At 37.5% G+C, this 25,192-nt stretch overlaps 1 long non-coding RNA gene across 1 annotated transcript in view; it reads left to right on the top strand.

Moving 5' to 3' along the window:
* The first annotated feature begins 6,703 nt into the window (after positions 1-6,703).
* LOC753167 overlaps positions 6,704-25,192 on the top strand; it is a 30,651-nt gene continuing 12,162 nt past the window's right edge. Inside the window, exon 1 of the long non-coding RNA XR_004064740.1 lies at positions 6,704-6,773. This is a non-coding gene — a long non-coding RNA (uncharacterized LOC753167). The remainder of the gene's footprint in view (positions 6,774-25,192) is intronic.

Here is a 25,192-nt window from a genome sequence, read left to right as displayed (position 1 = left end):
CAAAATTATCATTAGAAAATTTACAATGAACATGATGATAAAAGAGAATAATACATAATAAACTTTCACATGGAGTTAATTTTTTTTAAATTTCATTTAATCTCTTATCTCACTGAAATTTCAGAAATGTTTATTTTACATCTTTTTTTCTTCTTTTTAATGTGTCATTTTGATACTTAATCGCTTGTCACCAAATTTTGAAACAAAATGGGGCCTCATGATTAGTAATCTTACTCCTTTTTCTTGTTCATTATTTTTATATTTTAAACATATTTTTATTCCAATGTGATTATAGACATGATAGAAATTATACACATTTTTCATGTGGCGGGATATTCTCGGACATCAATCTTATCGATTTCTCCTAAGAACAGATGCTGAGTAATTAAGAAAAAATCAATCAAAAATTCCGACCAATCGGAAACGGAAGTAAGGACGAGACAGTATGATATGCGAGTCATTCCATGAAAATTAACACAGCTTTTAGCCTGGATGTGCCCTGTTTATATGTGAAACATCTGGAGCATTTCGAATCAGCGAAATATGATACTAATAGACAGACGATACATTACTTAAACGAGAAAATTGTCTCGAGGGTGCTAAAGACCGGGAAAGGAGAGGAACTGTCGAACATGAAAACGGGTGTCTGGGACTGTGATGAGGTCAGAGGCCCTTATGAAGGCATTCCACTTTGAAAAGATAGGGCAATATTTTCCCCAACACTTTGCCCAACGTTGTGCCAATAGTCAACCGAACCATTTATTTGGCAATATTATGCCCAGTGGTAGTGGTAAACGTTAGTACCCAAATTTACACGTACGTAATTGTTTCGTATTTTGCAGCTGGTCGAGATTGTCCTAACAAGTGGGCTACCGTCGTCGGTCAGTTGAAGGGTCATATTGTCGCTCAAATTTTGGTCAAATAGTGCCCGACAAAAGAATTACCAACGTCAATTTATCCACTTTTTCACAGTGTACTCTCTATTAAGTTCCGCTCAGAGATGACGCGGCAAAACCGCGGCGTTTTTTTTTTATGCCGACTTAAAATGTAATCCGCTTCACATTTCTTAATCTTTAGCTTAAAACACAAAGAACTCCGTGAATACGCGCAACGGTTCTTTGTTGCGCGCAGTTGCCTTTCATTTACAGTTAAAAGAAACCGCGGCGGCTTTTTTTTTTTTTTTTTTTTTTGCAGTGGTTCACCGCGCCATGTCTGAACCGGCCTTGATGGGCCGATGGGTAATTAAAATGGAAAACAATCTGAAATGGCATTCGTGTTTGGACAGTGGGCAGGGAGCCGTGTCTGGCTGGTAAGGCAGCTGATACGGCCCCAGGGAGATCGCCGGCTTGTTAAGGGGTGTCTCCTCAAAATGATAGCCCATCAATGTCCTATTGCGAAGATTTCAAACAATCGCAACTCGAGATACGTACAGCCATGCACACTGACTGACATATTACGTGTATAATTTGCAATATCTACCACTTTGATTTAGCGCACATATTGAAACCATTGGAGCCACCCGTTTCGCAAGGATTTACTGTTATAATCTAATTAACTATTCTTCAGCAGATAATCAACATAAATCAATGTCCGCTTTTGATTAGCATGTTCATATTGGCTAAGATATAAATTGTAGCACACACGCCCAGAATTCCTTTCAAAAATAACGATATAATTGTAATAAAAGAAATTAAATAAATCATGGAAAATGTGTTTCGTCTAATCATTCCTTTACATTTTACTTCATCTTCTTGTTCTCTTTTCTTCACTTGACATTTCTGCTTCCTTCTCGACTTTTTGATATTTATTCTACTTGATAATTTTTCCGTTCCTAAATATTTTTCTCATTTTCTTCCCTCTTTCTTTCCTCTCCTTTTTTTTATTCCCCTGTATTGTCATTTTCTTCACCTTTTTCCCTCTTTATCTTCTTCTCCTTCATCTCCTTCTATTTTTCTCTTAATTCCACTCGTACTCTCTCTCTCTATCTCTTTCTGATCCTCCTTTTTCCTTTTCCTTCTCCATCTTCTCCACGGATTACTTCTCCTTAATCTCCTCACATTTATTTCCCTTCTACTACATTTCTCTCTTAACCTCCTTCATCATCATATCCCGCCTCATACTTTCCTTCTTAACTCAGCTTTCACTTTCTCCTTCATATACTCACTCTTAAAAAGACTTTTCTCCTCCTACTCACCCTCTCTCCATCTATCTACCTCTTTTTCTTCTTTATACATTTCAATGACGCGTTGACGTTTTTTTTTAGCGTATTCAATAATACGTTGATGACAAGACCACGACCTTTTATTCATATACTATTTCTGATGATAGTGTGATAACGAGAGGTAAACCATATTCGTTCACCTTGAGGGCGCGCAGGTGTTAGATGTGGTACATTCTCATTACACGTGAGTTATAATGAGCGTTAGCCAAGGTGAGAAATACGTCTACATTTATCACGGAGTGCGTTAATACCGCGTTACTGCCTCAGTCACACCGCTAAACCGACCCCATCCGACTTCAAGCCGATTCATTCTTATTCGGTCTCTTGTCGGTCCGGTGAAGGTGTTCTGGTGTGACTGCGGTATAATCAAGACAAGTTTTCAAGGATATGTCAAGGACGTGCCAATGATTATGCGGTGCTTTTTTAAGGTTATAGCCACATTGGAACGTGACTTCCTTACAACATCCCTCCCCTCCCCCTCCCCGTGTAAAATATCATGTAAACTTGATTTACATACATTTATTTTCATTTCATCATCTGGTTCTTCTTGTTACTTTCTATACATATCGCTGTCCTTCAGGGTTTTTTTTCGTGTGGCATTAACAAGCCACTAAATTATCAGGAAATATTTCGGCTCCCTTCTGAACTAGAAAAGGAAAATGATCTCTCTTGTTCACAGCTGTTCCTGTCGCTTTTTGTTGTTGCTGCTGATGATGTTGATGTTCTCAAACGCGGTCTGCTATAAAAGCGATAACTTCATGGAAAATTCATGTGTAAGATGAATCATATGACCACAATCATCCGACTGAGAACATTTTCCATTACATAGCTTTCCTCTCGTTAGTCAAGCTACGCTACAAATAAAAGTAGGAAATTGTATTTGCACCGTTCTCCATACCTCGCTCTTCGCTGCTCGATGAATGTATGATAAGTAACAGTGTAACGATCAAAATGAAATCGGATACGACCATCAAAGCTGAAATCGTGACGAAATCGGGAATGGAGCATCAGACGATAAGAGTAATCGATAAAAGCAGTCGATATCAATATCGTTATGATCATGTTGATAGCGGATTATTTTTGTCCGGCCATGATGGGTATCGTTTTCTCATGAAAAACGGAAATGATGACGAGAGCTGAGTATAAATGGCTCCCATCCGAAGAATAAATAGATATGAAACATTGAATTTTATCAAGAAGGTAATGATGTTTGTAGTTTGTCTGACTTAGCAGCAGGTTAAAAGTACACAGGACCGGTGGGCAATTTAAGAAGAAAGTCCTGCAAAGCTCCAAACTAGCTCTAGCAGTGTCTCAAAAAGAAGCCTGTGAATAGAAACAAACAGACCAACAACAAAAATGTTTCAGGTTTCCCGAAAAGGAATATAACTTTTAATAGTTTTGTAAGTTAAGAGAAAAGGCTTTGCATCTTAAATCTTAATTCTACCCTCCCCCAAACAGATTTAATTATACATCAATTTAAGCAAGGCACATGAAGAAAATGAATGCAATAATGCCCCAAGCTTTTTAAATCCCTCCCCCCCCCCAAAAAAAAAAAAAAAAAAATCTTAAGTCTTCAGGAAATGTGTTTGTGAGCCAGAGCTTTTTATCAGAATGCCTGATGAACATTACAGAACATTGTGTGACTTATGATCCCCTTGCGATTTCTGCTGAAAATGCCATCATTCTCGCTGCTTGACTGAACTCAAAACAAACAGAAAACCGCTTCATGTTCAAGACCACTTTGTCATATCTGTCATGTCTCTAACAAATGTAGCACTTCAGCCAAGCCCTTGTAGAACAGACAAGCCAATTCCTCGCAAACATTCAGAATACTTAGAAATACAACGATGCGTGCAAACATTATTAGACGCGGCGAAAAGAAGAGTCTGCATCTGCATCTGAATGTATTATGTGGAGAAAGCATTTCAAAGAAACTTAAACTTAAAGCACTAAAATATTTGGGGCATTGTGTTGCCTGTTTTCATTCTGCTATTATTCTTTCATTAAGGTCATTACATTTTTTTATTCCCTTTATCTACCTTGATCTCGTTGCAGAAATTACAAAGGGTACAATTTGACAAATGAGATAATGTTGAGACATATTTGTGTGTAGGCATATAATGGAAATTGATGTAAACGCAAAAAAAATATACATATATTTACATTTCGCTGAAATAATCGTTAGGACAGTCTATCCATACATAGGATAAAACAATAAAGAATAGTAGAATTCCCGATCCTTTCTTTGTCTTAGTACCCAGCCTGCCCTTACTAACTTTAACTTAAGAAATGTTATATTTTACCAGACAGGCGGTGATGTTCTGCTGTCGGCGTCTACATACGTTGATCATGCGGAGCAATGTATATGCATCTGTACATCATATCATTCGCCTTGAGCGGAGAATGTTTCAATTTTTGGCTAACGAGTTGAGGAATTTGATTACAGCCCAGTTACTCGTGTTCCAGTGATGAAACATATTTCATTTTCCCTCCCCCTTTTCCAGAATTATCGAAATTGCCACTTTACGCATGCACTTTCAGCTTAGGAAAAATGAGATTAAAATGTAATAAGTTTTGAAAGAGAAAAAATGAGGGCAACGATGCTATCACAGCGTGACAAGAATAACTTGCTGTCAGGAGAATATTCCTGTTAGTTTAGGCTTTGGCTTAAATAGTAGTGGGAGAAAAACAGAAGAAGAAGAAGAAAAATGAGGAGAAATAGGAGGTGAAGAAGAAAAAGTCAGGAGTAATAGTGGTAGTCGATAGAAGGAGTACTAAACGTAGTAAAAGGCGGAGGAGAAAGAGAATGAGGAAATGGAAGTGTTATGAGAAGGAGGAGGAGGAAATGGAGGAGAACCTGAAAGAGAACATCAAGCATTTAATTAAAGATGTCAAAAAGCAGAAAGATTTCCACTTTGCAACCTTGTGACATCCTTTATAACTGTCATTTACATTGAAGGACTTTTTCTCACAATTCCTTCTTTTTTTAAAAAACTCATCCCTTGTCATCCTTTAATTCCGTCGACAATATGCCCCCATCATCTGACGAAACGATGGATCTGCCGAACGATTATTCTGATCTAATCGTGATGCGACAGAATATACGGCGCCATCGGGCGGTTATGGACGTTCTTAAATATCGTCTTTTCAGGGTTAGAAGGGCATTAATTCTATGGCAAATGATACGAGCTAGTGACCTTCTGGCTTCCGCGAGGCGTGATACATCCTTCCACGTTTCCTTGTCCCATATAATTATGCTATACTCATTACATATTGGCGACTTTTTAGTGTATGTGAAGCCATTTTTCGTAACGTGATTTTCGAGTTTGCACATGTTTGCACGCCCTACCTGTAAACTGAATTATCCCCATATTTTTGATGAAAAAGTTGAGTGTACTCTTGTAATAGCTGCCCTCTCCAACATCCCTTGTTCAAATTTTCTTTCCTTTTTCAGACTCTTTCTGATTGAAATTCCGTTCCTTCAATTTATAAGCAATATTCTGTCGTCTGCCTTCATTGACGGGCTTTTGTGCTTGTTTTGTTTTATTTCTTTATAATGGAACCGTGCTTTTTTACATGCTAGAGCATGAAGATTCGTCATAAGGTTTTTACGATTCGATACGATAAGCCATTTGATTTGATTTCATTTGAAGTTTCTTTATTTCTATTGACATCGTAAATAATATTCAAAATTGTAAACATATGAGACATCCATTGTGCACAGAACAATCAAAGTTAGAATTGATTTTGAACAATCTTGAAACAATAATGTATGCAAAGACATAATCCTTGTACAGACCTGCTGTTAGACAGAGGAGAGGACTTTACACACGGTGCTTGCCGAACCAAAAGTATCACCGCCTTATAATTGTTAGAGAGCGCACAGTCTGTATTCTGTTACCCCCTCACCGCCAGCACGAAAGCCTGTCGTGCATGTGGCGTCCGCTGGTGTGCCGCAGGGAACCGTACTATCACCCATGAAACTAGTTCGTGCTACGCCTCGGGACGTTTAGGGACCTGAGATCCGCTCAAGAAGGCAATTATGACACGTATATACCCGCCTATCTGCCCCTAACCGTCACTTGTTTCGCAGAAGAAAACAAAATCGTTCTTCCTCTTGATCAACGTTGTTTGTTTTCGTTCATATCGGTTTTATCTTGTCTACGCCATGCGCAAATCCTTGTTGGTTTAGCTTCATCTTCGGATGTCATCCAGCTTCCTGTGCCCACGCCATGTTAGCTTTTTAATATCCTTGGTTCCATGCGCATCGATTTTACACCTTTAGCATCAGTCCTACCAAAAATAAATGTAAATATGGAGAAAAAAACCATTACAACTAAAAAACATAATATGTTAACGTTATTTGAACATTTTTGACTCCTCTATATCATCAAATGTATTCAGCGAAACAGAATAAAGCAATCAAACAAAACCTTTGTCATATTTGTCTGATTTATTTTCATCTCTTTTTCCCCTAGAAACGAAATCCACATCCCGAAGAGGACGACCAGAAATAATCAAAGACCAAGCTTCCGCCGACCCAAATAAACTTGTAAGTATACCACATTTTTTTCATCTCGTCAAGTTTGCGGTCTTGGTTTGTTGATCTGGAACACTTCTCTTTGTTGATCAGTAGCCCTTCTTCTTTCATAAATTTCAAGCAATGAATAGAAGTAAACTAGAGCTGCCTGAAACGCTAGATCTCTTCGGAATTAACAGATGTATTTGAGAAAGAGGGGGGCAGGATTTCTCTTTTTTTTCATTCTGATGAATACTACAGACAAGTGTGTGTGTGTGTGTGCTTAAAATCTGTTTTATAACATCGTCAGGCCAAATCGAGTATAACCTTAACAAAGCAAGATATTTCTTGAAGCAATTTAAGGGGGCGTTCTTGCAAAAAAAATTACTACGATAGATTTTAGAATTCTTGTATATTCATTGTTTGAAAGATGTGACAGCTTGAAAATATTTATTTCTTTAGAAAATTGTGTAATATTAAATTTCGTTGCTCGTCATGTTTTGTTTTTGTCTCTGTGTATGTGTTTTTGTCTCTGTGTATGTGTTTGATATCGCATGAAAGGTGAGGATAGTCCCGAATATAATGATATTTCTATATATATATATATATATATATCGTATGTGGGGGGGGGGGGGGGTATCTACAAATTTCTTTAAAGCTGCTAATCTATATGTTCATAATTTAAAAACGAGTACAACAAGAATGGATATACATATACGAGATTAACCAATATAGCAAGCTTTAATTACCGCAAACCCTGTAGTGGTTGGTTGGCATGATATTATGAAAAGGGGCGGTCGCCTGTATGAATCTCGGTTAAAGTAACACGTGATGTCACCCTCCGTAATTAAGCCAATAAGCCTACGGCGAATTATTCGTCATATTTTCGCCTAATTACGTCATCGTAATCCAAACTCTGACTGCCGCATGTGTCAATGGAGTCAGAATTTGCCCTATTTGCTTTGAATATTGCCTATTAAGAGCTCTGCAAATAAAGCTGAATTTGGACATGCACAACCGTGAGATAATTAACATTGATTTAAGGAAATCACGCTTAAGCACTACAAATTAGAGATGATAATTGACAGTGTGGCTATTATGAAAATGCGGCCATATTTCGGACATGACAAATTCATTTGCCAGGATTGGCACAAGCGGCCATATTTTAGATATTAGGGGACACCGTGGTCGTTTGAAATAGGAAAAAACTAAACAAATAAAATCATGTTAATGCATAAAAGCTATTAAACAATCGATAATTCTTCATGAAGATGCATGTAAAAAACAGATAGAAACGATTGTTATTAATTTATGAATTCAATTTGCAAAATACTATGTTGAAATATAATGTGCACATCGAAGAAAAGAAAAAGAGTTTCATGCCGAAAAACTATTAAATAACTGATATTCTATCAAGTATAAATAAAGATAAATAAAGATTTATATTAATTTATGATTTCATCACTTACAATATGTTGACTCATATACTTTTCCAATTGAATAATTGAAAACGAGCTTGATAAAAGCTATAAATAAATGATAATCCTTCATATGTTTATCAAGGTATATACTGATCAATCAGGATTTTTTGATTTAATTTGTAAATTCAACATGTATTACGAATTATCATGTTGAAATATGAAGTTCCAATTCCGTTCCAGATATTTTTAGCGTTATTGCTCAACCTATGACGTCATTAAAGGCTATTTCGAATGGATATGCCAGAATATTATTGCCATTGAATTTAAAGCAATCTCGTTCCAGCCTACCTCATCTCATCATTTCCTAGTAAGCCTGTGTTATGGAGAACTAATTCCGTTTGACGCCCCATAACAAGATTAATATATCAGCGATAAAAGGACCATTCGAGAATGAAATTAAAATTTAACCATTTGCATATGAATTGATTTTGAGACTTTGCCGAAGGATTTCCGAGTAAATTGTCTTGGCGCAGGGCACGGGGTTGTTATTTTGATGGATGTTCGCCGGGGAGTGCACTGTCCTATTAAGTCATCAATACTGGATGTTACTCTGTCAGATGCGACATAAATGAATAAATCAATTGGCAATTATTTTTGAAAGTATAATTGGTAGTGAATTGGATGCCTAACCGAGTTTTTGAATGAGTCAGTCATAAAGAGGGGAAGAATTATGCAAAGAATATCACCAGTTTCGGTTGCTGCGTTTTGAATGTTGAATTCCGAGACACTAAGGGTGAGAGAGAGAAATATACAATTTGAAGATGTTTTACTGCCAAAATATTCCTTGTCTCGTCAAACAAAAGGGGCGATATCAAGTGGAGAGTAAGAGAGAGTGATATAGAATCATCAGTGTAGAAACTATATAGAATGATATACGGAGAAAGAGAAAATATATTTAAGAAACTTAAGTATAAGAAAAGAATATAACGAATACGAAAAATAACCATTGTATAAAAAGAAAACCATTTGTTCACACTTACCGCAGACAGATTGTAGGTCACAGATGTGTAATAGTCATTTCTATCATTTCGTTTCCGTTGAAAACAAAAATTATTATCAACTTCAATAATAATACATGAGGAGACAATTATGACTTGCAGTATTCGTCAAAAGAGTGAGGCCTACATCATCCCCGAAAATTTACCTTACATCATCATGCCGTTCACGGAAAATGCCCTACATCAATCTGTATCCTTGCCCCAAAATCAAGATACGAATGGGGATGAATGTTTGATGCATACTAACGCCAAATTAAACAAAAAAGAAATTATTAATCAGAGAAAAACTACTAGTATACATGAATTCAACACCAAATTAAACAAAAACGAAATCATTAATCATAAGAAGAAGTGATATGTATGGACGGAAATGTAAATTGAAACAGAATTGACTATCTAAGAGAAGAGTACGTGCTTCTTCCAAGATTTACGCATTGTCCATCTCATTTATATTTTATTCTCGTACGGAAACGGTGCTTTTCCTCCTTATAGATTTAGCACCAGTGTTTGCTATTAATTTTCGTTTCATTTCAGTTCATTCCGTTTGCCTCTGTTTGAAATGGGTTGTAAACTAAGTATTATATTACAATCAATTCCATTACAATAAAATGATATAGTGTTTTTGATACCTGGTAGATAAACAAGATTGTTTGATAGCTAGGTCGACTAGATATAATTTAAGTAACAGATGGAAGTGGACGAAATGCCTGCTATTATAAAATGAAATACAAATTTACAGCCACAGTGCTAACGAAAGAATATAAAATCAGATTCCTTAATGTAACAAAATATTGCTGTATTTCTTTGACACGAATTCATCCAAAGAATGTTACCTCACACGCAATAGTTATTTCAGGCTTGCCTCACAATAGTAGCCTATAGAATCAGTGCAAAGTGGTTATGAGAAGATGTGCTGTTGGTGCACATTTATATTTTATATTTGACACTGGTAAATATCAAAGTAAGGAAGAGTATAGCGAATCTAACTAGAATGAAACGAAAGCGACTGTTTGAAAGCTAAAAGATGAAATAAGGTACCAGCTAAGAATTCGTTTTCTTTCCTCTCTTATTGCGAGAAATCGAAAAATCATTATCCTATTGAAGTTGAAACGGATGCTATTTTTACAATATCAAAATAAATGCTTATCAAGGACCACATTAGGAAGGTAGATGTATCTATTTTAAGAAAGGTGTCACGAATTCCCAAGAGATACGGACAGAAGGAAGGCTACTGAATGAAGTTTGGGTCGATTTATCGACGTAATGGTAAAGCGATTCATTACCACAAAAGCATTTCACGCTTTCTAAGCCAGCCAAAAGATGACTTTTCCTGTCAGGCATCTGCATTAAATCGAATCGGAAGGTGAACAATGGAGAAGGAATTGCGAGATTGGAGTAATTTACGATGCCTTTCAAAAATGGCGCGAACAGCGACAGGTAGCCCCCATTGGAATGAGCGTTTCCATGGCTACAAGAATAACTGGATTTCTGTGGAAAGTGACATATATCGATCAAAATGTGAATTCCTTAATGGATTGGTGATGATAGCAAGTCAAATCAACTATTGTATCCGTCCTTCACTCTTTGACTTGTCTAATAAAGTATTCGCTATATCCGTAGAAGTCAGGCTTTAAAATATCCTAACAAAATAAAGACGTAAAAGTAACCCTTTTTATTAATACACGACGTTTATTTTGTATAGACAGATATATAGATAAATTGCAGAATGTGAACAATAGCATCTGCAAAAATGTTACGATATGTGCTGAAACAACAGTATCTCACTAAGAGCTTTGATGGGCCAATCAAGTGGTACGCTGAATCTCAGACAAAATGACTAAACGATTACGAAACAGGCACTACAAAGGAATGAACTACACGTTATAACAACACGAAAAAACAAATGCCATCAAATAAAGTTGGCATTTTTTATCAACTTGTTTTATGCAATAAAGCCATTGTGTTTCGTTTTAAACCATTGGACGATAAATGTGGTTTTGGTACACACATTTAGGTATTAAGAAAGAGTGGACATTCTTCTCTTATAGTTGGTACAAAGAAAAATTATAACATCGAGAAAAGCAAAACATACAAATATGTTCGAAAAAGGTTATATGTTATAACATTTGAATTGTTATTATCTCATCATCATAATTAACAAAGTCAAAGAGTCAGCGCCTTTCTGCCTCTCAACATCCGAAAGTACGATAACGAGCAAACTCATGAGACCAGTTTTCTTGCTCACACTGGTGGTTTTTCAGTGAGTACATGTATTTACCAACAGTGTGAAAACAGTATGCAGTAGGTGAGCCTTAAGAAAAAGATATCTACCTGTTTTGAATAAACGCGATAGAGAAAAACCAACCTAAAGCCATTTCAATAACCTCAATAGTGTAAATAGTCCCTTTAATCCTTCTGACCGTGACATAAGGTAAACACACCGGACTACCTTTTAAATCCTGATGGTCTTCGAATTCCGGCTTTCTCCCCTACCATCTCATCGACTTCGACAGGAAATTGAGCATGCACTCAGTCTGCTATTGACTAAGGTCCCATTTCCGTGTCAATCCTTCACACAATGATGAACGGCAGGATATCACGTTCATAATCAGGCACAGTTCTAGAAAAAATTATTTTGAAGGGTGGGGAAGGGGTTTTTGAGGTTGCGGAAAGAGAGGGGGTGCATGCTTTGCATTTTATACATGTGGCTACCTTAGGATTATTTGTAACCGAGAACAAAAAATGTGTGTGTGTGTGGGGGGGGGGGGGTATCCTCCGACGCCCTCCTAGATTATCGTTGCTGTTCATAATCTTATGTTTTCCCCAATGATGAATAAAGGAACTGGTCAACATTCTAGGCCTCTGACGGGAATAATTATGTGAACTCAAATTGATGATAAGTGCAAAATTAAAATCTTAATCTTAAAAATAAAGGAAATGTATTTGAATGCATGGACAAAATAAGTATTAATCTTGATTTGTTTAGATCACATTCCGTCGCCATGTCGGTTCTCAGGTAAAGTATCATATTTATCTTCAGTAGATATGAGCATACTATTCCCCTGGTGTGCATGAATTTGTTAGATACGCTAGTGTTTTTGACCAAGGAAAATTTTGCTCATGAAAAAAGACGCTCACGAAGCTCCAGCAACAACATTCTTAAGACGTTTTCAAAACGTCATTAGAACGTTAGAACGTGTGTAGAAAGTTCGGTTAGGGACAATGAACGTTTTGTGCTTTTATGAAGTGCGTTCGTATACAATATTAAGCAAGCTTTTTTAGAATGAAACAAGGCTCTGCTAATATATCCGAATATGATGACACAGCCCCGTAAGAGGCAGAGTAATTAAGAAGGGTAATGTCTACATAATAGTAATAATAATGATCTTTTAAAATCCATTCCAAATTGTATTAAGTTAAACCGAAAATGGATGTGTGTTGAATTGATTTTAGACTGGGACAGTGATAAGGCGCGTGTCCAAAAAAGTGCGGCAATGAAAATATTCGATCCAAAACTAAGCGACATTCCCATCTTCCCTCAAGGCTGTTGATAGTCATTTGTTACTGAATAATCAACTCCTGGATAAACACTTTCAAAATCACGATAAATTTATGATATTGTTGACATTACCAGCACGGGTTCTTAGCCATAAAAAGTCAAGTGTCATGACAGTGTATTAATGATTCTAAACTCTGAAACTGAAATGTTAAAATCACTATTTAAAAGGCCCGAGGAGTGACCACTCTTTAAAAATGTCAGGATGATACTTTTAACCTGCTAAATTCAACCTTTATAATGTTGGATCTAGCATGTTCAAAGTGTTAAACAAACAATTTTGAAAAAGTGGTCTCTCCTCGGCCCTTTTAAATAGTGATTTAACATTTCAGTTTTTAAAGTGTACAGTACTTTGTTGTGTAGCCCTTAGAATCAGTTAAACCAAATGGATTTCTCTCCTTTATACCGCCAATTCGTATTCGTGTGACCCACCATAGTTGTAAATGTCCCAGGCGCCTTTTCTCACTGTCAACTTTAAGAACAAAGCGCAACTATACGAGATTGGTAGATAACCACGGCTACTCATGTAATGAATAGGACGTGGGACTTCATCTTATGTGTAATGTAAATTGGCTGATACAAAAAAGGGATCAGACACCACTCTTGATCCGCGCTAAATGAGCGACGAATTTGCGGGGACGGTGTGAACGGTCTGCAGACACACTCGAACTTCTGATATTCGTGGCGCCGACTTTGGCCGGTCATGAGTACCACAGTCGGAGGGGGGACATCACAGAGTTCGAGCATCCGCGCGACCTCTGTTAATGCAACTGACCAGGATTATCGTTGTAAAGTGTAGACCACACACACACACGCACGCATACATACACACCCGATTCTTGAAATTTAAATGCATTGAATTCCAATTGGGGCATTTGCATACGTTCAAATTTTGCCAAGGTCGGTGAAGGGGAACGTCTCCTGCCCGAAATTAAACTTTCCTCATTCTGTATTTTAAAAATTGTGAAAATGTTTCGTATTGAAATCTAATTTCCTGGTAAAATATGAACATAAGAATTCAACAACAAAAAAGTATATCAAATACCGAATATGCCAGTATAGATTTGCCTGAATAAAAGGTGACACCTGTCCGAATTTTGCTAATGTCAACATTTTCGGGGAAATGGGCTGCAGCCCCCACTAGTAAATCCGAGCCACCTACGCTCATGATATTGTTATGGTATGGTACGTTGATAAAGAGGAAACTTACACAGTGACTGGCATTGAATGTCCTTGTTAAGTTCCATATACTTATTCCAGTATTCAATAATTTGTCTAAAGGTATTTAATTAATATCACTCCGTTGAAGATTCCCACCAATTGTTCATTGTACTGTACATATAATTTGATTGTTACAATTACAGTTCGTATTAATTTATCATTCTGAGGTTTTGTTATTCTTTCCGAAGCAAGAATAAAAGAAGAGACCTATTATAACGATGAGTTATTGCCAAGGGTAATGTACGAAATGAGGCGCAATGAAGCAAGATGTCGAGATTACGAAATATTATCTTAACCTGGTGATCACTAAATTGCCATAGTCCCCATAGTTTTAATGCAGAAATCACGCGGTTCCAGTTCGCAAAGGGTTAATATGCGCCGAGGGGAAGATTATTTGGTTAAAGAATGCAGATCCGTGCCCACATCTACATGTACATGAAGTATGACATTGAAATCTACCTAAAAATCGCTTCCACCGTAAACAGTAAAATCGTACAAATAACAAGTGACCCAAGGGCACATTCACTGGTAATAGATTAAATTAATTTTCTTTGTCAAACCCAATATATTCTCCAGTACGTCTACCATCATGTTACGACTAGGCTTCATTAAGCTTCCAACGTACTCTGACTCCAAGTCCACAATGTCGTTCTGTGACGTATTGAAGTTTTGTAATCCTACTTCTTATCAGGTTGAAACAATGTAGCTATCGTCTGCCTGAGTGAGTCAGATATACAATTGATATGAGTCAAATATACAATTAAATTGTTGATTTGTGACAAAAAACACTTTTGTATTTGTATTTTGTATTTTATTTATTTAATCACGGTTAAAAAGCTTGCTTTCAGCTAGAAGCTGCTTTTCAGCAAGGCCGTAAACAATAAATGAACTCAACAAGTAAACGAATACAAACATTTTATACAAAAGAAATGACAACACAATTATCATAACAACACAATAAGATAAAAACAAGCAGGATATTTACAAATTACTTATCGATATATTCGAGTAATGCTTAGATCAGTAAAGAATTTGTACAGAAGCATAAGCATGACGACGTTTTAGCATGGCTCTCTGCTATTATGCAAGTCAGGCCGAGTTACATTTTGATGAGCACGTTGCTTCTCGTGCCTCCTCTTCAACTTATGTCATAAAACCATGAAAAAAACCACACGATTCCTGGAAAGCATTAATATTGAAAGTAGAATTCAGAGGACCATTCTTAACAAGTAGGGATCCCTTCCCACAAAAGAAGGAGGAGAAAAAAGAAAACGAATTAAAAGAACAAGAACAAACAGGCATAAGAAAGAATAAGATGAATAAAATGGATTATAGCAGCAGTAGCAGCAGCAGCAGCAGAACCAGCAACAACTACAACAAAGGCAACAGCAACATGTTTAGAAACAAAATTCAATGAGTTGAAAATATTTGTTACAATTTATTTATTATAGGAACGAACGCTTTTCGAGGTCAATTTATACCTATCAGAAATAGGTAGCCCGTATATGTAGCTGATCGTTGCATGATTACGATGATAATTAAACAAAACGAACTGCAAATAAAATCGACCCTCATGAAATTGAAACAAGTGGTCCAGGCGTGTTGCTCGTTCACATTGCATTTTAGAGGTAATACTGAGTTTCAAATGATGCTCTATACTTAACAGAGACAGTAACAAGTGCGTTTCTTGGATAATACTACGAGATGAAGTTTTAGGTTATTATCGTTGATAATCAGTTATGCCCATCTTTGTTTGCGTTTTAGTGTCCCAAAAACCTATTTACATACTTGCATTCTGAAGAATGTATTATATAGATGTTCCGGTGACAACTACTCTGCCATGTATGTGGTCGATCTGCTACACCGACCAAGTTATAAACTTCAAACCTTGATCAAAAGCTGGACCTGACCAAGATCCTAGACTAATCCGTACCAGAAAGTCAAAACTAATGCTAACCTTATATCTTTGATGAAACAAAGCCCGGATCAATGGCCGCCAGAGCTCATGTCGGATCATCACACTTTGAAAGCAAGAAGCAACCCTCCCCCCGTCTCTCTCTCTCTCTCTCTCTTCAAAGTTTGTGGTACTATGTGATTTTACTTTAGAAGTTTGTCATATTCTAAACAAAATATGTTATTCGTTTTTCGTAAAATGAAACGAAGTGTGCAATGATTACATGAATCCTACTAGATGGTAAACGTGGTAAAAACTAAAAAGTATCTCATGTGCTTTGTTCTTACATGAAAGATAAAAAAATAAACCATTGTTCATCAATACCGTATAAAGACATAGTATGAATACAATACACCTGACACTGTGAAATGGCCGTGGTTATACGGTGATAAATTCACACATATCGCCAAATTGACTGATTCTTGGTCGCAGGGCGAAGAGGGTGTCTGGCATTTGTATGTTGACTTTAACTCAGAGATTATCAGATAATGTTCACGCTTGTTAGACACTGTATATTCTTTCCATTAATATATAACCATAAATAATATATCGTTTCAAAATATACCTCTGTAGCTGTTACAAAGTACAAGTGCATGCCATATTATAACGCAGATCATTATCTTGCACTTTGCAAGCGCGGCTTCTTCGATGCAGTGCCCATCTTGGAATGCACTTTCTTCCTACAAAATAGTCAGTAGGTGGGACCTTGTTAAGAATTATACAAGCGTTATGCACTTTAACCTTCTAATTTCATCGCTGAGACAAAGGCGTGAAGATCGGACCTACAAAAGTCAGGCAGGTATATTTTAGATAAATGGAATGATTGCCGTTTTGTAGCTGTTAATGGAAGATCGCACGATGAATTTTCCAGGTGATTGTTCAGGTAGAATGCGGCAGACGGTTTCAGTCTTATCTTTCGATCGCTGCGCCGATATTGCCATACCGATATATCCATCCTAGAAATATGCTACGTCATTTGCGCTTTTTGTCACGTCACAATAGCATGCCATCGTACAAGAGGCCAGTTTATAAGGACTGCATCGTATTGAATCTTTTTCTCAATCTCAAAACATTCATGACAAGGTTGTTATTACGTGTGATATAGAAGTAAAGAACTATCTCGTTTACAATCACATTGGTCTTGTCAAAAAGTGGCACATGACATTTGAAATGTATTGTTATCCCGCTGAGCTATAACTATGTGCTTTTTGAAGAAGGAATAATTACATTTCTAACAAAATTGCAAAAAATGTTAGAGGAACTACCTAATTTATGTTGGGAAAGTAGAACACGATATTGAATTGTAGGTAAAATTCAAAGCAGCGAAGACAAATATAAAGTAAAATGATTAAGTACATTTGGCTTAAATCCATTTTAATCACTAGAGGCCAAATATTTGTTTTGGCTATATTACAAGAACTATTGCAGGAACGGTGCTCAACGATAGATAAAATGATATGTATCACAGATTATGCCATACTCATACGACGTCGAACACCTGAAGCAATTTTTGATCAACTTGATAATTAATTGGCCAACTGAGAAACGAAAATATCCTCAGAGGTCTGCAAGAGAATATTATGCAGTAATCTGCAATGGTTGCTCCTGCGCAAGTACTTCAACTCATTTCTGATTACCGTTGGTCACAATTGATTATTAAAGAGTAAGGCTTTCTAATCGTTTTTTTTTTCTTCAGTGTGACAATTTCTTGCAGATTTCTTAATGAATAATTCTTGGTAGTGTAATATCAGGTTCATTTCTTTCTTCAATATATTATTTTTATATCATGTACACGTTCAAATAATTTGTTACATATTGTCCATGTTGTATTGCTGAAATGTAATTTGATTTATATGTTTCAGGTAACCATTTTTTTTACACCTGGGTAGAGTGTGGCAAATGTAGATTAATGTCTTGCCGAAGGATGTTAGTAATATGACGGGGAATCCACTTGACCAAAACACCTCTACTAAAGTTTAAATACTTGTGTATTTGCTAGCTGAACAGGCTACTCTGTGTAAAAATGCGATTGAGATTAATATATATTAATAAGTGGTGATGGTAATTTACAAACTCAATGTAATATACAACAAGCCCATGGGAAATATGCCGAACATTGTTGTAACAAAGAACACATGAAATATAATAAAGACAATTCCCATTGGCATTAATATAAGATCCGGTTAACGAACTCCGTCGAATATTACTTTCTTCAGAATCCGTATCAATCAACGCCGGATTTTATGGTAGTCTTCAAGTAAATGACAAACAAACTGTCTCCAAGCAACAGAGTGGAAAGAGATTAATTGGTCGATAATATAATATCTGCGGAATTTCGTCTTTGAGATGTAAGGAGGCGCAATAATGCCTGGGAGTGAACCGTATCGAAATAGAGCTGGAGTGACGGGACGGGGATGAGGGAGAGAGAAAGTAGGCCGGATAAGAGCGCGAAAGAGTTTGAGGGAGAAGGTGGGTGGGAGGGAGAGGAGTAGAGGGGCAAGAGAAGGAGGGGACGTTTAAAAAGGGAGAGAGTTTGTGTTAGACTGTGCGAGATTGTTTGTATGGGTGAGAGAGAGAGATAGTATGATAAAGAGAGAAAAGAAAGGGAAAAGATATAAACAACTTGGTGAGCGAGAGAGAGAGAGAGAGACAGACAGACAGAGACAGAGACAGACAGACAGACATACATTCATATAGACAAAGGAGAGAGGTGAAGGTTTAAAGGAGGAATACTGGGATAAATTATATATCTCTATGGCTTGCGCAAATATCTAGCTAGAGTAAGAGAGAGGTAAGATGTTGGAAGGTAGGTAGTGAGAGAAATCAAGATAAAGAGAGAGAGAGTATGAGAGGTAAGAGAGAGAGAGAGAGAGAGACAAACAGACAGGAGGCAGATATAAATGGATACATGTAACAAAAAGGACGAGATCGCGGCGAGCATTGTAACATTAAACTGTACTTCTTTTCAATCACATAGCTGTAATTGCTACTCGAATGTCTTTTCATTTGTCTTCTTTCGTTTTACTTCTCAAAAAACACCTGTTTAGTAAGTTTTTGCCTTGGGCCAAACAAACACTCGGCACCATCCACCCCCCCCCCCCCACACACACACACACATGAAACTTTCTTATCATTTCTCTTTCTATCTACATTGTATGCGCCATCTACGTTCCACTCACATGATAAATGTTTTCGAAATGGAAGCTACAATGATACATATCAATCCCATTTGCATTTACGAACATATATAATCATTGCTTGTATTATTGATAATCCAAATATTTTCGAGAGATCCCCATAACCAGAAATTTACCCTTTTATTTATCCGGTCGATATTATATTCGGATTACGTAATGCATCATTGTCATGTTCGACATTTTAATAAGTGACGCAACAGGCGAATGAATTTGCCTAAGGTTGATTTTTCGAAAGTACATTGTAGTTCCTATTCTGTTAAAAGATAAAAACCTTGTCAACAGATGTTTAATCGAATGGACATTAAGAAACGTTTGACGTAACTCCAAAATTTGTAGCCAGTGCCTTTTTCTAGCCAGTGTATTCCTATATGTTTTAAATTAAAGTTGTTTTGAAATCCGGACGGTCATTATCCTTGACCTCGAAAATGAGTCATTTTAACCACAATAATCATAAAATTAGATGATAAAAAACGGGTAGTAAGGGCTAATATACACTTGGATTATTATTTTTATGGTGGGTTGAATGTCCAGTAGATTGTCACATACACTTTTCTCAACCCTATAACACCGTTTCCAGCAGTGTACCTATGAAGTGAACAAGTTGAAATGCGGGTATTGCATTCATTGCCTTCAAGGTGGAGTTCTGTTTAATACGACAAAAAATGTGTAAGCATTTTAAGTAAAAAAGGTATCTTAACCTGCGAATTCACCTGATAAAGCTATGCTCTTTGAACGATGATAACAAAAACATTATTCTCTAAGACACTGAGAGTTCATGACGAATTTGTCATGCCCTTAAAGTACAAATTACTCCCAATTATATACAACGTTCAATAAAACAAAGTCGTTACGCGGTCGTGACGTAGTGATAAAATGGCGCCCATACATCCATTTACCGCTCAATTCCATCGTTCTTACGACCTGTACAGCATGATAACGGTGTCATCTTACAGTATATGGAGGAATTCCCCAATTTTTGTAATTGTTTACCCTTTTTCTACATCAAAGCAGAGGCGACTGGACGATAGGGTGAATGAATTACAATTGTGAGCATGACTTTGTGTGATATTGACCCCCTTTTCCGATCACTGATGGAACCCAATGGCAACACAATGTTTGATCATTATATGAAGACAACAACAATTGTATAGTGCGACAAAGTGGGGTGGGTGGGGTGGGGATGAAAGAAGGATGACTCATTAAAGTATACATTAATAACAAAAATACCAATGTGCGAACCGTTAAGTTGGGTGCTTGGATAAAACGTGTCTGCTATACGTTTTGTCAGAACAATGAGCATATGCGAAGCGCGCAGGGCGTCATTCCCTAACGTACGGCTGCGTTAGTGACCATCACTGTTCTTGACGCAACGTTCGAGGATGACATATGCAAAGATGGCTACTGACTGAATAACGCAGGCATTAACGCAATCCAAACGATAACGTTTAATTGGCAACAGGCATGAGCCGCTTAAGGGGAAAAATATAAGTAAAACGATACTATTCTCAGAAGCGAAGATCTTGTTTCCGAGCTATGGTTTGCAACGTGCATTAGTATTATTAACAAAAGTAATTGTCAACCTTACTCCATCGTTTGTATGTTACAATTCATTTCCCACTTTTAAATCTCACAGTAACTGGAGATTTTCTCCCCTGTAAATCTGTGAAGCAAACTCCGTCTGCATTTTGCACATAATCTCCCCTCACCATTGCTTCTCGCCTACTTCCCTGTTCTCCTTACACATCTCCGGTTCTCTCTTTACTCCCAGCATCTGATTCAATTTTAACATCTCTTGTAAGAACATGATTGAGAAAATTTGCCCCTTTCGCATCGCCTTGTATAGATTTACTGTAGAAAGAAACGTGATTGCGCATGAAAGCTCTTTAGCGGGGCTCGGTCTTTTTTCCTGCCGTCTCTACCCGCCGGTCAGTGGTTAGGTTCGAGCCCATAGGGGACGAGCTGGGTTCTATTTACGTCAGATCTCGATTTTATTGTATAGGGTTGGCAAGTCACGGTCGTAGGTAGGGGCGACTCTAGGGGGATGGAGGCGGATGCTAGCTACTGAATGGGATCGGCGTACAGTAGGATTTGACTAAGAGGTGTTTAAGCACTTGAATGAAGGTGCGAAGCTCGTGCGTTCGAACCCAGGCTTCGCACTTCATTTCATCTATATTGCTTCTCCTTACCCAGGTGGCGATGGCGATGGCTATCAGATAGAATGGACGTCCTTAACCCATTGCTTACTGGAACCGGGTGGTCCCTGTATTAAGCCTATGGGAAATGAGAGAATACAGTAGTCAAAGGGTTAAACAAGTCATTATGGTTTGTGTTATGGGCGTCTGTAGAAAGGCATGCACTTGGCCGGAGCGCTTCCAAGGGAGTGGAGAAGGTGCATATAACAAGTGCTTTGTAAATCTCGACTATTACCTTTTTTAATATAAGGTTTAGGTAACGGTTTGAATGTTTGGATGCGATTTGATTTAATATAGATTGGGTGTCTAACGATTCGATATAGTTCAATTAACAAAACTTTGCAAATTGTCGTGCGATCGGGGCTAGGGTTGCTGGAGCACTACAAAAAAGTGTCCAAAAACAAAATGAATTGAGACCCATTCAAGAGGCCCCTACAGTCACCAGAATTAAGGCTTTTTTAAAGTCCTTTATTTGTGCTCTCATTGAAGGAAACACTCTAACAGCAAAAGCTGATTTCTACAGGGGCCATCACGACGTGGCTCGATCAAATATGAGAGGTAAACCGCTACCCACACCCGCCTTTGTTCTACGTGTCAATGAATGGCAACTCTACGCAGCAAAGGCAATTTTACCTGAGCTTCGTGGTATATAAGATACAAAGATTGTTAGATACAAAGATTGTATGAGCCCTGTGGTAAAAGATTTAAGGAAAAAAAATCGCCGAGTCTGTTAAAGGCTCTTGATAGGGCACTCACTCATTTTAAGCGTTATCACCATCACCCACTCACATACGCGCACACGCGGTCGCACGCACACGCATCTAACGCACACACTCACATTCTTCTACTTTATGGACGTCCTGAAACACTGAAGGAAGTAATAGGTAATGAATACCAAGGCAATCTCAATATGAAATTGGAAATGAAACGAAGAAAGTGACAAAGAAAAAGCTGAGGTAAAAGACATTTGAGATTTTGGTAGAAATTAAAAAAAACTAAAATCAATGTGACAGTGAAAATTGTATCTCTGTTTGTATTGAAATGCATTTTTCATATTGTAACATAGTCGCATATTTTGTGCCTTTCAGTACTTTAATCTAAGCAAAGTTTTGATGCATTGGCGCATACAGTGTTACAAGAAACGGTATACATGCCTGCAACTCTACACTGACAATACCATACCACATTCAAAAAGATTCCAGCATAATTATTTTGGAATTTAGACTTGTAGCCGCTAAAATCCTTTCAGCTAAATCTTCATTGTTTCGCAGAACTGGAAATATAACGCTTTATAGAATTGACTACACGCCTTGAAATATTGTCCATCCAATCACGTATAAGTCTTTGGTTACAGTAGTACCGCGCCATGGGGAAAGGAGGCTAAAATGTAGCGGAATTCATCGCCAAAACAGTTTGGTTTAAATTACATCTTGCGTTATTCTATTCGCCCGTACAATGCTTTCGGCACGACACCTTTCACTGTTGCCGTCATATGAACTAACAGGAAGTCAACTCAAATCACGATCGTAATGCTAGTAAGTGAGTAGAACGTTTAGAAAAGGGGAAAGGAAGAGAAATATCTTGAATAAAACAGAGTGAGATTTGTATTTCAAGTTCAAGGTCCTATGATGCGTATGGGTTTCGTTTTGCTGCGGAACCTGTGTGGTGTTCTGCATGTTAATGTGTAACCTCTCTTTACTCTACACAAAATACATGTGACTGAACTTCCTGACACCCGAGTCACGTCGTCAAACCGACTCAACACCAACTACAGACCGACTGATTTTTGGCATTTCGGGGTAGTGTAAAATCTTGTTCGGTGTCTGGTGTCGGTTTCGTTGGTGTGACTAAGGGATGATGTATTAATGGCTTCTCAGTAGCTTATTATAGGTTGTGCTTAGCACTTAAAGTGCTAAGGAATAACATTCGCGGGGTGTTGAAACGAGAGGTATAGCTGGTATAGTCACTACTTGAGCACTTTACAAGTGCTGGAAATAGCTCCTTCTGTGCCAAAAAGAGAAGGTAAAATGCATTTCGATTTCTTTGTTTGAAGAGAGGTAGAGCGAAAGTATAAAGAGAGAAAGAAAGCCAGCGAGAGAGAAAAAGATCGAAAAGAGACAAGCGAGTACAGATATAGCCTTCAAATATGTGCGTGTGTGTGTGTGTGTGAGGAGGTTTGTGATAACGAGTAGGAGACACACGAACTAAAATCAAAATATAGGGAAGGACACAATAATAAGGAACTAGACTCAAATGTTGTTTTGCTAGAGTCCAACACCCATTAAGAATCTGAAGAGAAAGCTATATCGATATATCTTGTGGAATCTGAGCTGAATGCCAAGCACTCTTTTGCATAATCGCTTGTGAAGGAAATCTTTAGAAGTGAAAACGGTCGTATAGTTGTTGGGTGTTGAGGGAGATCGCAATCGAACATGTGAAGGTGGAGGTGTATGGTGCCCCTTCCCCCATCTCCCACGGAAAAGAAGAATTTCATAAGAGAAGGGGGGAATAGAAGGGAAAGGGGAAACTTTTCGAAAGAGCTTGAATGCACCCTACCATTAATCGATGGCTCTTTTTTAATTCGCATTTCACTAATAGGTTATTACTCCTCCCACCCCATGATAAATGTGCCTCCTAAATGGCAGCACCAACGCCACGCTACTGCCCCCTCCCCTCATGTCCCTCCTTTCATCCTGCCGGTGGCACAAAAAGATAAAGTCCTGTTGATAAAAAAAAAATCCGAAAAGGACAGGGAATCACCTCATAAACGATTGTGAAAAGTGTAACTCTCTGTGGCTATGTACTGTATAACTCTGAACAGATAGGAGTTTGCAATTTCGTGATTGATTCTGGGACTATTATAAGACGGGGCCAAGATCTACAAAATATTCTGAGGAAAGATACGCAAAGCGGAAGAGATAGAGAGGAAGAAAGGAGAGAGAAACCTATGCCGTGTGTAGTCCATTCAATAAAGGGATCTACGTAACAATTTTGCATTTGGTGATCTATATTTGCACAGTGGGAGCTCGAAACGCCTTTTGTTGGCCGTGTCTAATGCGGGCAGGTTCCCGGTGAAAAGCAAACCTTTGACGCCGTCACGTACATCTACTTGAGTGCGTGCCAGTGGCGAACCGATTAAGGCGAATTCGGTAATATATTTTCCTAATTTTTTTCCCACTTGTTTCAATAATGATCATTTTTATTGGCGTACAGTATACACAAATTAACCCTGAGCTATTGATCGATTAATGATCAAGCAGTATTCCTTTCTTGATTTAGTTAAATGGAGTGGGAGATTTGTTGAATAATAAAGAATCAGTCGAGAAAAATGAAATGGGACAGATTCGGGAAAGGAAATATATATTATACAGGAAAAGGAGAGAAAGAGATAGAGAAGGAAAGTACAATAGAGACGAAGAGAGAGAGAGAGCAATACAAGAGAGAGAGAGAGAGTGAGTGAGTGAGGGGTGTGAAAAAGAAGTTCCTGGCACTAGAACCAAAATAATAGAGCCATTTACAAGTTTGTACAAAATATATTAAAGGGAATATAAAAAGAAAAGACAGAAAATGGAAAATGTAAAATAGAAGAAAAAAAATTAGGGAATAGTTTACGCTAAAGTTAAAATATTTTAATAATTCAAAACATCGAAATGACAAAAATGATTCATACTTCGATTTAAATCCAGCAGTGTCTCTATTTTTTTTATCCTTTTGAGTCAATTATTCCTATTACGTCATGGTAACATATGTTTTTCCATTCCATTTTGGCGGATAGCCAGAACCTTTTCGTATCTTTATCAGACAGGAAAACAGATATAACTACACAAGAAATGAGAGTTGTCCAGTTTGTCGG

This window comes from Strongylocentrotus purpuratus, unplaced genomic scaffold, assembly GCF_000002235.5.
Source record: "Strongylocentrotus purpuratus isolate Spur 01 unplaced genomic scaffold, Spur_5.0 spur5_scaffold_18, whole genome shotgun sequence".
NCBI classification, from domain to species: domain Eukaryota; kingdom Metazoa; phylum Echinodermata; class Echinoidea; order Camarodonta; family Strongylocentrotidae; genus Strongylocentrotus; species Strongylocentrotus purpuratus.
The sequence above is the reverse complement of the archived record's forward strand: the minus strand, read 5'-3'. Positions and strand labels throughout refer to the sequence as shown.